At 36.7% G+C, this 13,546-nt stretch overlaps 1 protein-coding gene across 15 annotated transcripts in view; it reads left to right on the top strand.

Moving 5' to 3' along the window:
* The window catches only part of DLGAP1 (DLG associated protein 1), a 418,553-nt gene that overhangs the window by 57,193 nt on the left and 347,814 nt on the right, over nt 1–13,546 (top strand). For 11 of the 15 annotated variants that reach the window (XM_017832697.1, XM_017832684.1, XM_017832669.1 and 8 more), the window contains one exon: nt 3,440–3,594. The exons of the other annotated variants lie outside the window; for them this stretch is intronic. The gene's annotated coding sequence lies outside the window, so the exon portion shown is untranslated. The remainder of the gene's footprint in view (nt 1–3,439; nt 3,595–13,546) is intronic. 15 annotated transcript variants of the gene reach the window in all.

Raw genomic sequence — 13,546 nt, 5'->3', positions numbered from 1 at the left:
TCAATAGCTGTAAGCTTGTTTCAGTGTTGTCTGCCCTAGACCATGTCTCCTTTATCTTGCCTGTGAGGATATCATGTAGTAACCATGGCTTATTTATACACACCATTTTTTAGCCTGTGAAACCCTTTCATTTCCAAGCATGTTGTTTCAGAATTTTGGAATAAAATTTGCACTATTGAATTTGGGGTTTTTTGGACTCTGAGGATTTAGCACTGTACATCTTTCCTTTTACACCCAAGCTGATATTTTACTAGATGTGCACTCGTCCTGGTTGGCAGCTGTAGGAACAAGGGTCTCATATGGCACAATGGAGTGCTTCCACCTGTTTGTGTCTTTGGTTTGCTTTTAAAATGTAAATTGTTGCTATGTTTAGAAGAGCTGTTCAGTGCTTTTTAGCAATTAAGGTTGACACCACTGTATACAAGTGCCAGAACAATTCTTTTTAATATACAGCAAATGATCTCAGTGTCAGATATAATGGGTGGTTATGGTGTACTTGTCAGTTACATCCTTCTCATTTTGCGGCTAAGTGAAAATGAGAAGTAGTGAGTGAGTGATTGATGAATCTATTTTTCCTTCCTGTTGAGTAGCAGTTTTATTTAAAATTACTTAGCTGATTTTTTTTAATTCACATTTTCACTTGAAACTGAAAGTACTTTGATTTTTTTCTGTTAGCCTAGTGATACTTGGGGTCCAAACATGCAGTGCCTATACAGCCCTTTGTAAGTATTCCGGCTACTGGGGAAACCCTGGAAAGACATTTTTCTTAGAGCACCTGATACTCTCAGTCAGTGTGCAGCTCTTACTATCTCCCTGGAATTGCTGTAGTGTTTCCCTTCATGTTTAGTCAGCTTCAATTGCTAAATATAGATGTGGGACCAGTACTGCTCTTGCTCTGTTAGGGTGGTTTATTTGACATGGTGGTTTAAAGGGAACACTTCTGCACTCCATCAGTCGCAGGCGCTTCAGTGTTCCATAACTATCTGTGGGAAACAAGGAGGGAAGCCCCTTTCCCAGGTGACCCAGCACACCAGTGGGGCAGTTGAAAAATGCAGCATGATTCTTGGTCATGAGTTGATCTGTCTGTCACAATGGCAACAAGATGAAATTTGATCCAAATTTAATGAAAGCATGAAATTCTGCTCTCAGGAAACATGAGATTTGCAAATGCATCATGGGGAATGACTAGCTATGCAGCTGGAATAGCAGGGTCTATTTGTTTGGATCTGAAGCTGAATGGAAATCCGGCAATGTGATGCAGTTACAAAAGAGGCCACTGTTACTCTTCTGTGAAATGTGGGGAGGTAATTGGTCTACACAACTAAATAAATGTCACTCGGGTCTCAGATGTACTGCTAACTGTGGACACTGTACTTCTCAGCAGTGGTTGAGGAATGTATTTCTGGTGGCAGGAACATTTGTTAGAGATCTAGAAATATAACTATGGGAAATGTTTTATTTTAAATTTAATTTTTTAAAAGGAGTTAATTGGGAAGTGCAGTCAACATCTGTTATCATATAAGGTACTGCCAAAAGGAGGGCGAGCTGTCTTTGCAATCTTCCTTACTGAAAATTTTAAACATCAGATTAGAAAAACCAGTTTTAGAGATGGCCTATATATGTGTCCTTCATCAGAGCAAGATATTCAGCCAGAGGTTTTGATATCCCTTCTATGATTTTGTTTGTCATCCTTTTGCAGAAAAATATTCTCTTCTTTACTCTTGTTGGGACTCTCTATTTTTAAAGGATTCCTTAGAAGAAAATATTTTCATTCTGTACTGAAAGTCTCATTATCTTATAGAATTTTACTGAAAGAGTTTTACCTGGTATTTATGCCTTTTTACACTGAGACTGGTGAGCTGCAGATTTCAGGTAAAGCCATGAGAACAACCTTAAAACAAACTCCACTATTTTTCTTTAGCAGAATGAGAAGAATATTAGGTAAATTAAAAATGTTGCACTTCAGAGAGCTTCCATGGATGTTGGTAATCTGATGCTGTGGACTTCCAGTAACATGGTACTGGGGATATCTTTAATTACCTCTGAATGAGAGACAAAGTGTTTTATATCATCTGTTCTAACTGTATTTGACAGTTGTCAGTCAGGGGAACACTATCTCAAAATGGATTAAATTCACCAAAGTATGCATTCTCTTCCTGCTATTTGTTAATCACCATTTCTTTTTCCAAGTTGCTTCAAAATAGGAGAAGGAATGACACCTGAATGGAGTCTGAGGGAAAACACAAAAACAGCCACCTTAAATCTCAGATAATATTCCTGTAGAAATCTGGTGCTTTTCATAGATAAATCAATTAAACATTCTGCATCATTCACTGTGCAAATGGTTGTATTGAACTACTCTGTATTACATTGTGGTTTTGAGCATTATCTGAGATGAGAGGGAAACTGGCTCCCAAACTAGTGCGTATTATCTCAGCTAAAGAATGAGGCTGTTTTTTCTCCAGTGCTGCTTCATAAAGCAAAATATGGTAGGCAGCAATAAATTGAGTCAAAACAGTTAAAGAGAAAATAATCACATTCTGTACTGCATCCAAACATCTTTGATTGCTTTATGTCTGTCTTATTCAGGGTAATATGTTTCTTTCTGCTATAAGGCGTGGAAGAAGTCAAACAGAAATACCAGCTCTATCCAGATGATTAAGTTTGACGAGGGAACAGAAGGTGTTCAGTGTTCTGTTTTTCTTCTCAGGAATAGCAGAATTCCCTCTGTATGGCACATTAGTATTGGATCCTTCATTTGTTTTGTTTTGTTCATCTGGGATGGGGCAGAAGGGGGAATAGAGGAACCAAGGTAGCCAGGTAGATGTGGAGACATTAGTACTGCATTTGATAATATTTTTGACAAGGAACATTTACAATTGTTTTCCTCTTTGTCTCTGATAAACTCCCAAGTTTTCTAGGCACGTGTACTTACAGATAGACCAAAGATGTCCAGATATCCAAAGATATGGTGAAAAAGAAAAACTTTTTCTTACAGGAGTTGCCACTATCATGAGGCAATTGATATTAAGATGCACTTTTCTGGAAGTATGCTACCTAAGTCCTTGAAAAATTCACTGCACTGTATAAGGGTTTTGGTGCCAACTGATATCAAGAGTCACAAAACTTTTTCTATTTTTCAGTCTAAAGATTCACCATATATAACTTTGTTTTTTTAATAGATTCATGTAATTTCTTACATATCAGCATAGTCTTTTTCAAAATACTTCCAATAAAGTATCCTCAGTAAAGCTGAAATAGGAAGGCTCAAATCTAAGTTACAGTTGCCAATTTACAGTGGCTTGGTTGCAAAGTAATCTGGATGAAAAGGGAAACTGTTTAGCAATATTAGTTGCTCTCTGCAGGTTGTCATCTGAATGGTGCAATATCAGTATCACTAAAGAATCCTGTTCTTGCTCTCTCTCTCTTTCTGCTTCAGATCACTTACCTGAAGGGAGACATCTAGAAATTTTAGAGCTCTCAAAGAACTTCCGTTCTCATCCAGTATTTTCTGAAGAAATGGATTAAGTGGTTTCACTAAACCTTAAGAGAAGTTGATGAAAAAAAAATGGATGGAACTGGGCCAAGTTAGAGGTAGGGACATGGGTGCATAAGGGGGTGGGGGGGCAATAGAGTGTCCAAAACTAAATGCTGGTAAGAACAGGGCTGCAGAATGCCTGCTCAATGTCCTTCTCTAGACTTGGACTCATTATTCAAGTCAATAACCACTCCTTTCTGACAAGTAGCTGTGAAACCCATAAAGTCAAGAACTTTCAAGTTATGAATGCTGGGTTTATAGTTGAACCATATGCAATTAATTTAGGACCTTCGAGCATACACATTATCATGCATCTGGTTAATTATATGCTTAGAGAGGGTCTCCTTCCTACTTTCCACGAAACATTTGCTGGCTCAATGTATGAGGTAGATTTACTTTAGGGCTGTATATAGAGATGGCAACTCATTGTAAGTGAAGCAGGGGATTCCAAAACGACTGTGTTTGTGACATGGCTAATTGGGTTTCAGCTCTGCCTCTGCCCCAGAATTCCTCTATGGTGCTGGAAAAATGATGTAGACATAAAGATTCTAAAACATAACTCCTCATTCAGTGTTGCTTTTTTCTGAGGGACTCATAATCAAGAACTACAGGTTTAAAAACTTAAGTTGGGAGCACTTATATCTGTAGCTGGGACCAGCTGGGAACTGTGGTCTGAAGGTGAAAAGTGCAATAAAACATGAAGTAATCTTAAAGATCAGGCATAGGCTTCTCAAATTTGGTTGCCCAAAAGGAGCTGTCACTTTTGTTCATTCTTGTCTTAATCTTTGTGCTTCTGGTCTCAATGTGTCAGAGATATAAAAGAAAATGTGCTCAGTCAGTTGTAAACAATGAAGTAGACAAAAACTTTCATTTGGGTATATATATGCCCTTAACTTTCAAGTATGTTTACTTGAAATACGGTTACATCTACTGTATTATATTAAAGTGGTCTTCACTGGTGACAACAGAATGAAGTATTTTTAGGGATAGCTTAAGGAGAATGGGAAGCTTGCTTGTGGGTCGTTAGGGAATTCAGGGCAAGGAATTGTGCTTTTTTTTCCCCTGCTTTTTCCCCATGAATACAAGGGGAAGAATACAATGGAATTACATAGGGAATTTCCCGGGAAACGCTGAAGGGTGCTGTGGGCAGCAGAGAGAGGTCTAAGTACTGTTGCTCTTAGGTTCCAAAGCCAGGGATGAGATACATAATTGTCCAAAAGACAATGGAAAGGCACAGAATGGGAACCTGTCTGATGTAGGTTATGGATGTTTTTTGGGATAGTGCATGGTTGTAATAAACACTGGCCTCTCCATACTGATGGTTGTCTGGTTTTGTTCATTAGTGCTTTGCTTCTCTCTCCACCAGCTCACACAGTGCTCGCAGAGAAACTCAGAAACATGTCAGTTCAGTGAAAAGGCACTTTATATTTTGTTTAACTGCCTTGAAAAACTATTTTGTACCAACTGCAACAGTTGAAATAAAGCAAAGAAAGTGTGGGGAAACCTCAGGTTCTCCCTCTGGTAAAACAAATGGAAATAGGTACTCATCTCTCTACCTAATTCTTTGAAAGTTCAATATTACACCTCCTGGACAATGTGTTCATTTGCCTTTGCAAGGATGAACTGCCTGCCAGAATTCCCAGGGTGGAGTGCTTTCTGTTGTTGACCAGTAGCAAGCATCAGCAAAGAAGTAATAGGCTAGTGCATTTATAATAATATATTTGATTTAACTACATCTTGCTTATTTAAAGTACTTATTAATTATATTTCAAATACTTCTTCTGACTTGCTAACTTGTTTTTAATTAAATCCTTGTTAAGTTGATTGACTTAATTGAAATAAATGCAACACCCTGATGAGAACTGGGTTATTTTGAATCTAGTTAACCTTCAGAAGAAAGTGGTTTTTCTTCTTCAGTGTAATTACCATTGGGATTAGCTTATTATGCACACAATAAGTGACCTTTTGTGTTGTCCAAGGTAAATAAATATGCAGAGGTATTTGCTGCATGAGCATAAAGTATACAAGTTTTAATATAAGGTACAAACTTGCTGTTTGTTTTGTCTTTTGGGGCCCTTTTTTGTTCAGACAGACTTGCTATTTTTATTATGAAAGTTCTGAAAGACATGAGTCAGGAGAGAGGCCCTCATGTCAGGTGCTATGCAAAACCTTGGAAAGCATAAATGGATTCAGCTACTCAATCAGGCTTTATTTCTGACTGTAACTTGTTTTTCCTAGGCTGCCTCTGTATGTCCTTGTGCTGCTACATCTTGAATAAAAATGAAGCTTCAAAATTGTAGTTCCTCTCTTTCTTCCTCCATCAGACTTGTCAATTCTCTTTAAAAAAGCATGATGAAAAGCCCTAGTGATTGCTGTGTAGGCCTCAAGTGCAGAATCATTCCAATCAAGGCTTCACTTTGTTTTTCAAGGCCCATTCATTGGGAATACTTCTGTTAATTGTATTGTAATCTGTCCTCATACTTCATTTAAATGCTGACATGGGATACAGAACTACTGTGTTTTAATGAGTGTGATAACGACTTGAGACATAGCATACATGTAGTAGGAATAGAGATGAAAAATATAATTATGCTTTACTTGACAATATCTGTGTAATATAAAGCATATAGATACCATCACAATTTAGATAGCATCAAAATGTAAAGACTCCTGGCTTTGCATCATGAATAAGTCATATGTAGTGTTCCTGAATATGTCACACAATTGCTCTGTGCATTGTTTTCATCAGTTATAAAACAGGGAATAGGCATTCTTATTTACCTCTGCAAAGTAAGTCAATTTAAAACTTACATGTAAATATCTTTCCTCCTGTTATTATGGCAGTGTGCTGTTAAGTCCTGAAGGTAGAAACCAAAGGGGTCTCCACTGAGTTTTGTTAGTACCAGTATCATCAAGACCCATTTATCATCAACATCTGAGAAAGGACAGTCTGATTCTTCTTAGTTTATGAGTCCTTATAATCAAAAATCCCTGCAATAGTATTTTTATAGTCTGCAGAATAGTACCAGTGTAAATTCTGTAACCACTTTCTTCAGCATACCTGGAGACCTTCCTCAAAATGCAGAATAATATCCTGCAATACATGCATTATTTTCTCAATACAGGTTTAAAATTAACAGTCAAATTGAGTCCCCTTTAAAGGCAAAATTTATGTTTTATGTAATGTATCTATTCCAAGCCTTTCCTTTGTTAGGTTCGAGGCTGTATAAACTACTGTGCTTACTGCATCTTCCTGATGAGAAAAATACTGTTTGTGCATATTTAAGGTTCAGAATACATTCATTTGTGATGGTAATGGAAGGCTGATTCAGGCCATGTGCTGGGGAAGTGAAAAATGTTTCATTCATTTGGTCCAGATGCAGACTGTAGATGAGGGAAGGGAGATCAAACTGGATTCAATATAAAACATCTTTGCATGTGCTTTTCCTCAAATTCAAAAGCAAGAATTGTAGGAGGTAATATTTTCCTTTTGTATTTTAGCAGCACAGTAATGGTCCCACACACACTAGAAATCATTGCTATTGTCACCTGTCTCTGCTAATCAGGCTTTCAGTGTGAGCTAGTATTAAGTTGTTAAGATATCATTCAAAGCCAGATAAAAAAGATATTAGGTGCTGATTAGCTTATGGAATGACTAAGTCCATAAGTGTTAGTTTGTCTTCAAGAAGGATTTAATAATATAAAAGTCAAAACTGAGGATTTCACAATGCAAGAAATCATGCTTTTTTTTCTTCAGTAGTCTGGGGCAAGTATTTTCAACAATCTGACCCTGTGCCTCCCAAGTGAATGATTGGTGTCTTCCTCTTTTACTTAACCCATTACATTCCTGAGGTTTTTTTTTCAATATATTGCAAACAAGCATTTAAAAAGGCAAAATAAAGACTTTTTTGTTGTTTGATATGGATCATGATGATGCAAATCTAACAACAATCCAAGTCACCAGTTTTTTATGTCCATAAGATACCAGTGCAGAATTCCAAACAGGAAATAAAAATTAATACAAATCCTACAGTACAAGCAGCAGAAAAGGCAGAGGCATCTGAAGAGCCAGATGAGGACAACGTGCTGCCTCACATTGAGACAAACAACTGTCATGTAAAAACTTCAAATTCTGACTCTGAACTTGCTTACCATGGTGATTTCCTGGGATTTATAAACTTACATTGACTAGAGGTTGTACAACGTTAAAGGTGTTTTATGTAAATATGACAGAGTTGAGGCCAGAGAACCCAAACACATGTACCAAAATCTGGCTCTGGTGGCTCACATATGAGCATGTCTTGGTGCTCATCTTAAGTTTAATTGTTTAAAATACAGAGCCCTTGGATAATTTTTTAACCAAATTCATCTTTTTTTCTGTTAGCCTTTGCTACAACCCTTGCTGTTTGAATCCCTTAGAGGAGATAGCTGATTACTGCCTCTGGTTTCCTGACCCGATCTTAATGGTCAGATAGATGGCAAAAGTATGCTTTACCACATGGATTGACTGCTTATACTTAGCTTTAAAAGGTTGAAAACATGCTGTTATTTTTACCTCATGTTTGCAATAGCGAACTCTCTTTTTCCTCTGAGTTTTTGCTTTCTTGTTTTTTACTTGAAGATTTTCAGCTCTTTTGAAAGACTGAAAAGTTTGCAGTTGTTCAGAGCTTCTGAGTTCTACTGTATATGCTCAGTCACCAGCAGTGACTGAAAAGTATTGTCACTTAACTGCTCTTGGAAAGGCTGCCTTGTGACTTGATTGGGGACCATCTCAGCTGCCTCTAGGTGATACCTGCCCCAACACTTGCAGGAGTCACCTGTACCACCCATGCCAACTCACTCTTAAGTGAGGTCAGTACTGAATGGTATGGTTAAGTGATAAGGTTCCTTCTGGGTAAGGGATGTGTTTCACGGTTGGTTTGAAAACTCCCACTACATCTGACTGGGCAGTAATATGACCTCTGAGTTTCTGTGACTGTCAGTCTAATGCTATAAATTTATATTAAGTGTTCTTTCAAAAGTCAATGATGTAATTTAATCAAATATATTTTATAATACTTTTTTAATATTACATTATGTGATGGCAAATTATATTGTTAAGAAAAAAATAGACTCGTCAAATCTAAAAGGTAAAGTAGGAATTAAAAGGATGAAGGTACTACAAATTTTTCATACTTTTATGCCTCTCAGTTCTCAGATGAATATATATGACTACTGTTGTACCAATAGAGAAATATTATTATTTTAATTCCTCTGATGTAGGTAATCAATAAAAATATTACACATGTCATTTTGTCCTTGGTCTCTCTAGAAGGCTCTTACTTAAGTTTTCTTGCTCCTTAATAACTTGGTTCTACTTGGTTGAAGCTTTGAAGAGATGAAATTTCCTTTCTCTGGCAAAGAATAAGATCAAAGTTACATTAGCTTGAGGCGTTGATATTTTCTTAATTGGAGCAAGTTTTGTTCTCCTGCTTGGAACTCTCACATAGAAATTAAAGCACAGCTTTCTTTTCCAATCCTCTGTTGTTCTTTCTCACCCAGATGATCAATTGCAAACCTTATTTGTGAGGCTTTGGACCCTGTGCTTTTGGAATGTGGTCTCATCTTTTTCTTCTGTAAAATTTTCTATCAAGAGTCTCTGGGGAGGAAGCAGAGACTCCTCTTTTCCCATCATAATGCTAGAATTTGTGCTATTGTGGTTTTCATTTAGAAAAAAAAGTCTCCTCTACTTAGGCTTATTCGTCTGGGAAATGTTGCTGGAGAATGTTACACTTTATTTTTCTCTTCCATTTATTCTTTAATTAAGCAGATTTAACCTACTCATAATTTATGTACACTCTATGTCTAATAGGCTAAAAATTAACCTATAAGATTCCTATTCTGTCAGGATCTCCTCTTTAAGTTTCAATATCTGCCAATATTTTTTTCATATCTGAGGTATACTATCTGCCAGTTGGTAACCACAGGCAGAATGTGCGTATTTATTCTGAACTCACATTAAACTGAAAATCTTATGATTTCGATGCACTTCAAGTACTTTGATTAAAAGAGTCGATGCACAATCAGGTTTGTCCGTGGTTGTTTCTTTGATGAACATGCTGAAACATTGAATTGTGATTTACCAAAGGCTGGTGTAGTCAGATAGCAACCTTTAAAATAAAGGGTACATTCTGTCCTAGAGTTTCTGTGTGGTGTTGGGCAGGTGAATTAACATTTCTGTGTCCAAAGTCTGCTTCTCTAAAGGGGGAACCAGAGTCTTCATTATTCTCTTGTTTGCTGAGAATGGATATTCTTAATGACTAAGACTCTCATGCAGTCTGTAGTACAGTTGTTCTCCATCTTAGCTGGAGTATATAGGCCAACAAAAGTTTTAATTTACAGTGTCTAGGTAATACCTGTTATGGTCTTGTCAAACAGAGACCTCTAGAAATGCTACCAAATGCTGTATCTCAACGTCTTACAATACCCACAAGATAGTTAAAGACACTGTTTATCTTGGCTCTGAGGTAATGTACTGGGCATGCATTTCCAATTGTATGGATGCCCAAGTTGTCTTAGTGGTGGGGACATTCCCATCTTATTCAACTGTAGCATATTTTATTCATTATAGACGTGACTTAGTGACCTTTGTTGTGAACTTCATCTCCTACCTGTCAGCACAGTGGCAATAAGGTGTCTGTTAAAAAGTTGATGATGCATTTTGCTGATGTTAACTTGTCTCCCTTTTCTCAAATACCAAAAATGATCACTTTATTTTTGTTTTGTGGAGAGGAAAATATCACTATTTGAACTACATTATTCTGCACTGAACATACTTTGCCCATTTAGTGTTATGCTTCTTGGGGGAGAGGTCCTTCATTGCTCAGTACGTTATCTATTGCTGTAACAGTGCTTACAGAAATAAGAGGGACTACAGCAGATCTGTGTGTCTGTTATTAAAAAAAAATCCCTGTATTTCTGAGGAGCCTGGAATACTTCATTTCAGTAGGACTTACCCATGATGGCAAGGGCTTAAAACAGTAAAGATCACAACAAAATAACCGCCATTTTGTCTAGACCCTGTTGAGCATTCTTTTAGGTCAGCTTTCAAGCATGTATTATTTTAGTTCCAATGGGTATTTATTAAACATGTAAATGTTGGGATGTCTTAGGATCAAAACTGCTACATAAAGCCAAAGACAAAAATGTGTTGTTGGAATGATTTGAGTTTATGCAGGAAAGAAATATTTTTCCCTGTCTTTCATTCCAGTGTCTGATTTACTCTGTTTTCCTTTTAGATTCTTTTTAACCTTAACTTAAAAAAACATGTATCTATAAGTCTCATTAATGTGAAATTAGCTCCTTTTTCCCTCTCTGTGAATAAGACACAGACACTCAGATGCTGCTGCCTTTGACAACTTCTGTGAGCCAAGACCTGCTTGCAGAGGTTAAAAGCAAAGCATAAGGACAAGACACTGAGAAAAGTTGCCATGATCATCCACTTCTCAATGAAGACTGTTAGGGAGAAATATTCTTTGAGAGACAGAACTGAAACACTGATGTTTGGTCATGTAAACCTAGATAGGGTATAAGTACAATAAGGATCAATTCAGTATCGACAGGAAAGTGGATTAGATTTGTTTTGGCTTTGGCTTGGTGAGGAAGTAAAAGCACTGTTAGCAAAGCAGTCAGCAAACACATGGATTTTAAGTAATTTTCCCTCAGAATGATAGGTGATAGCCTCAAAAGGCTCTATTATTACTAATTTTCATTAAAATGGGAAAGAATGAGAACTGAAAGATCTTAATGCTTATACTGATTTTTAAAAAAAAATATGTATCAGCTCAAACATGGCTCTGCTAAATTCTGGACCCAGTGAATAGATTAAATTTTTTAATTGTGAAATTCAACATTTTCTCTCCCTCTGGTTTTCCAAAGTGAGCGTTTTAATCACCCAGTTACATAGACAGGTCACTCTTTCAAAGGAGAAACCCATGATTCAGATAAAAGGAAAAACAGAATAAAACTGTCATTGTATTTACTGATTTAGCTAAGTGTCTATATGAGCAGGCTGCTTATGAGAGAAAAGTGCAAATCAAATGGATAGAGGCCTTTTAGTTCAAGAGTTTCTGAGCAGCCTAGGTATGTTTGAAACCAAAGGTAATAGTTTATTAACGCAGCATGATCTCTGTTCTTGAGTCTACAATTTGATCTCACAGTTGTACTTCTTTCATAGCTCTGAATTATAATGAAACAAAATGAGGCCAAATTAGTTTGGGTTTTTTCATGGGCCACATGACGCTGTTTAGTGCAGTTTGAGTGGGAAGAGGATCATGAAGGCTCTAGGTGCGCAGTTACCATTGAACCAGGCATGGGATCACTGGGGCTTGGGGTTTTTTGGTGGTTTGCTTTTGTTTGTTTCTGCATTGTGGTTTTTTAGAGACAATTCAAATAGTCTGAGCTTTCAACATTTTTCACTAGGAAGTAAGTTTTGCAGATATCAAGTAATTCTTTTGTTTCCTTCCTATATCTCTCACAGGTTTTTAGCTTTCTTCTGTTTAAAGCAGCATGTAGAGTACTCTCTCTAGGAAGGGCGTTCTCTGATGGAAGGGGCCATAGGGAAGGTGTCATCTTATTGCAGCCAAATTCAAAACTGAGGCATCCTAATTTCAAATGTACTATGTTGGAGAGTTGAATACAATATCTAAAAACATAGCCAAAAATGAAGTTTCTTTCTTTTATTTGTTCAAGTCAAAGGTGTCAGGAAGAAGTTGACACTGGAATTTAGGTTTCAAAATGAGCCTTAAATTCTGGCTCTTGTTTATAGAAGGACATAAAATCTCAGTGAATCGAAATAGTTTAGTGTAGTGCAGTTCTGAATACAGTATGGTCAGAGTCTTCAGTGAGGATGTCACTCTTTTACCTGGAGAATAAGGATTTCCCTTCCTATAGCCTTCCTATAACCTTTCAGAAGCACCATTGCTAATAATCATTTAAGGACACCTGAAGGTGTTCAAGGTGTGTATCTGAAAGAAGACTTTTGAACATTTCACAGTTGTGTATACATAACATTCAAGAAAATTCTCTGGGTTTAGTTTAATCTAAATTCAATTATATAGCAATATTTTAGGTAATTGTTAATTTTTTACAGTGAGGCTTTATAGTCAAGCTGCATTTAATTTGTTGTACAGTGTTGTACAGTACTTGGAGATTTCTGGAAAATAAATGCAAAACCATCTAACTACAAGTAAAATATGAATAACATTCAATTTAATGCTCTAATTCTTTACTTATTACTTATTTTTATAGTGCAAGATGAAAAGATGTGGAAAGGTTCAATGTTTCTTTTGCTTTTATATTAGAAATAAATGTTAGTCCACTAATTTTATGAGACTGTGTGTCCCTTTAGAAAAATATTAGTAGTTTTCCCAGAATAGAATGCGCCTGAGATTGTCTGTCCCTTAATGCTAGGACAAGCTATTGCACAGCTGGAACAGTGTCAGAAGGTCAAGACTAAGGAGCCACAGCTATCAAGACAGATTTATCTAGGTCATTTGCTATCAGTCAGCTGTCTGTTTACAGCTGTGCACCAGGGAAGTCATACTACTTCTATTAGGTTATGTGTATTCAAGCAGCTGATTGCATTATGAAAATCACGTTTAGAACAATTTAAAAGTACCCAGGAAATAGACAGCTGTGTAGAGGAGGCATTTATGTGTAACATACATTGAAATCTGTCATAATTAGAATGTTTTTTCATGTCAAAGTTATTAAATGTCAAACAAATAAACATTTGCTTATCAAGAAAATCTATTTCTACCTTATTTTTCTCTGGAAAAGAAAGCACATTTTGTGAAAGAGATGGAAATTTGATTCTACTTTCTTGTGCAGGTTGTACACTTCTCTAGGGTCATTACAGTGTCTTTACCTATCTTTTTTCTGATAACTGTTAGAAGACAAAGAAGTGGGTCAGGAATTCAGGCTCAATAAGTAGCAATGATGCAGCAGTAAATGTCAAAGGCAACTAAT

The sequence above is a fragment of the Lepidothrix coronata genome, unplaced genomic scaffold, assembly GCF_001604755.1.
Source record: "Lepidothrix coronata isolate B3197 unplaced genomic scaffold, Lepidothrix_coronata-1.0 Scaffold6, whole genome shotgun sequence".
Classification (NCBI taxonomy): domain Eukaryota; kingdom Metazoa; phylum Chordata; class Aves; order Passeriformes; family Pipridae; genus Lepidothrix; species Lepidothrix coronata.
This window is presented reverse-complemented; position numbering and strand designations above follow the sequence as displayed.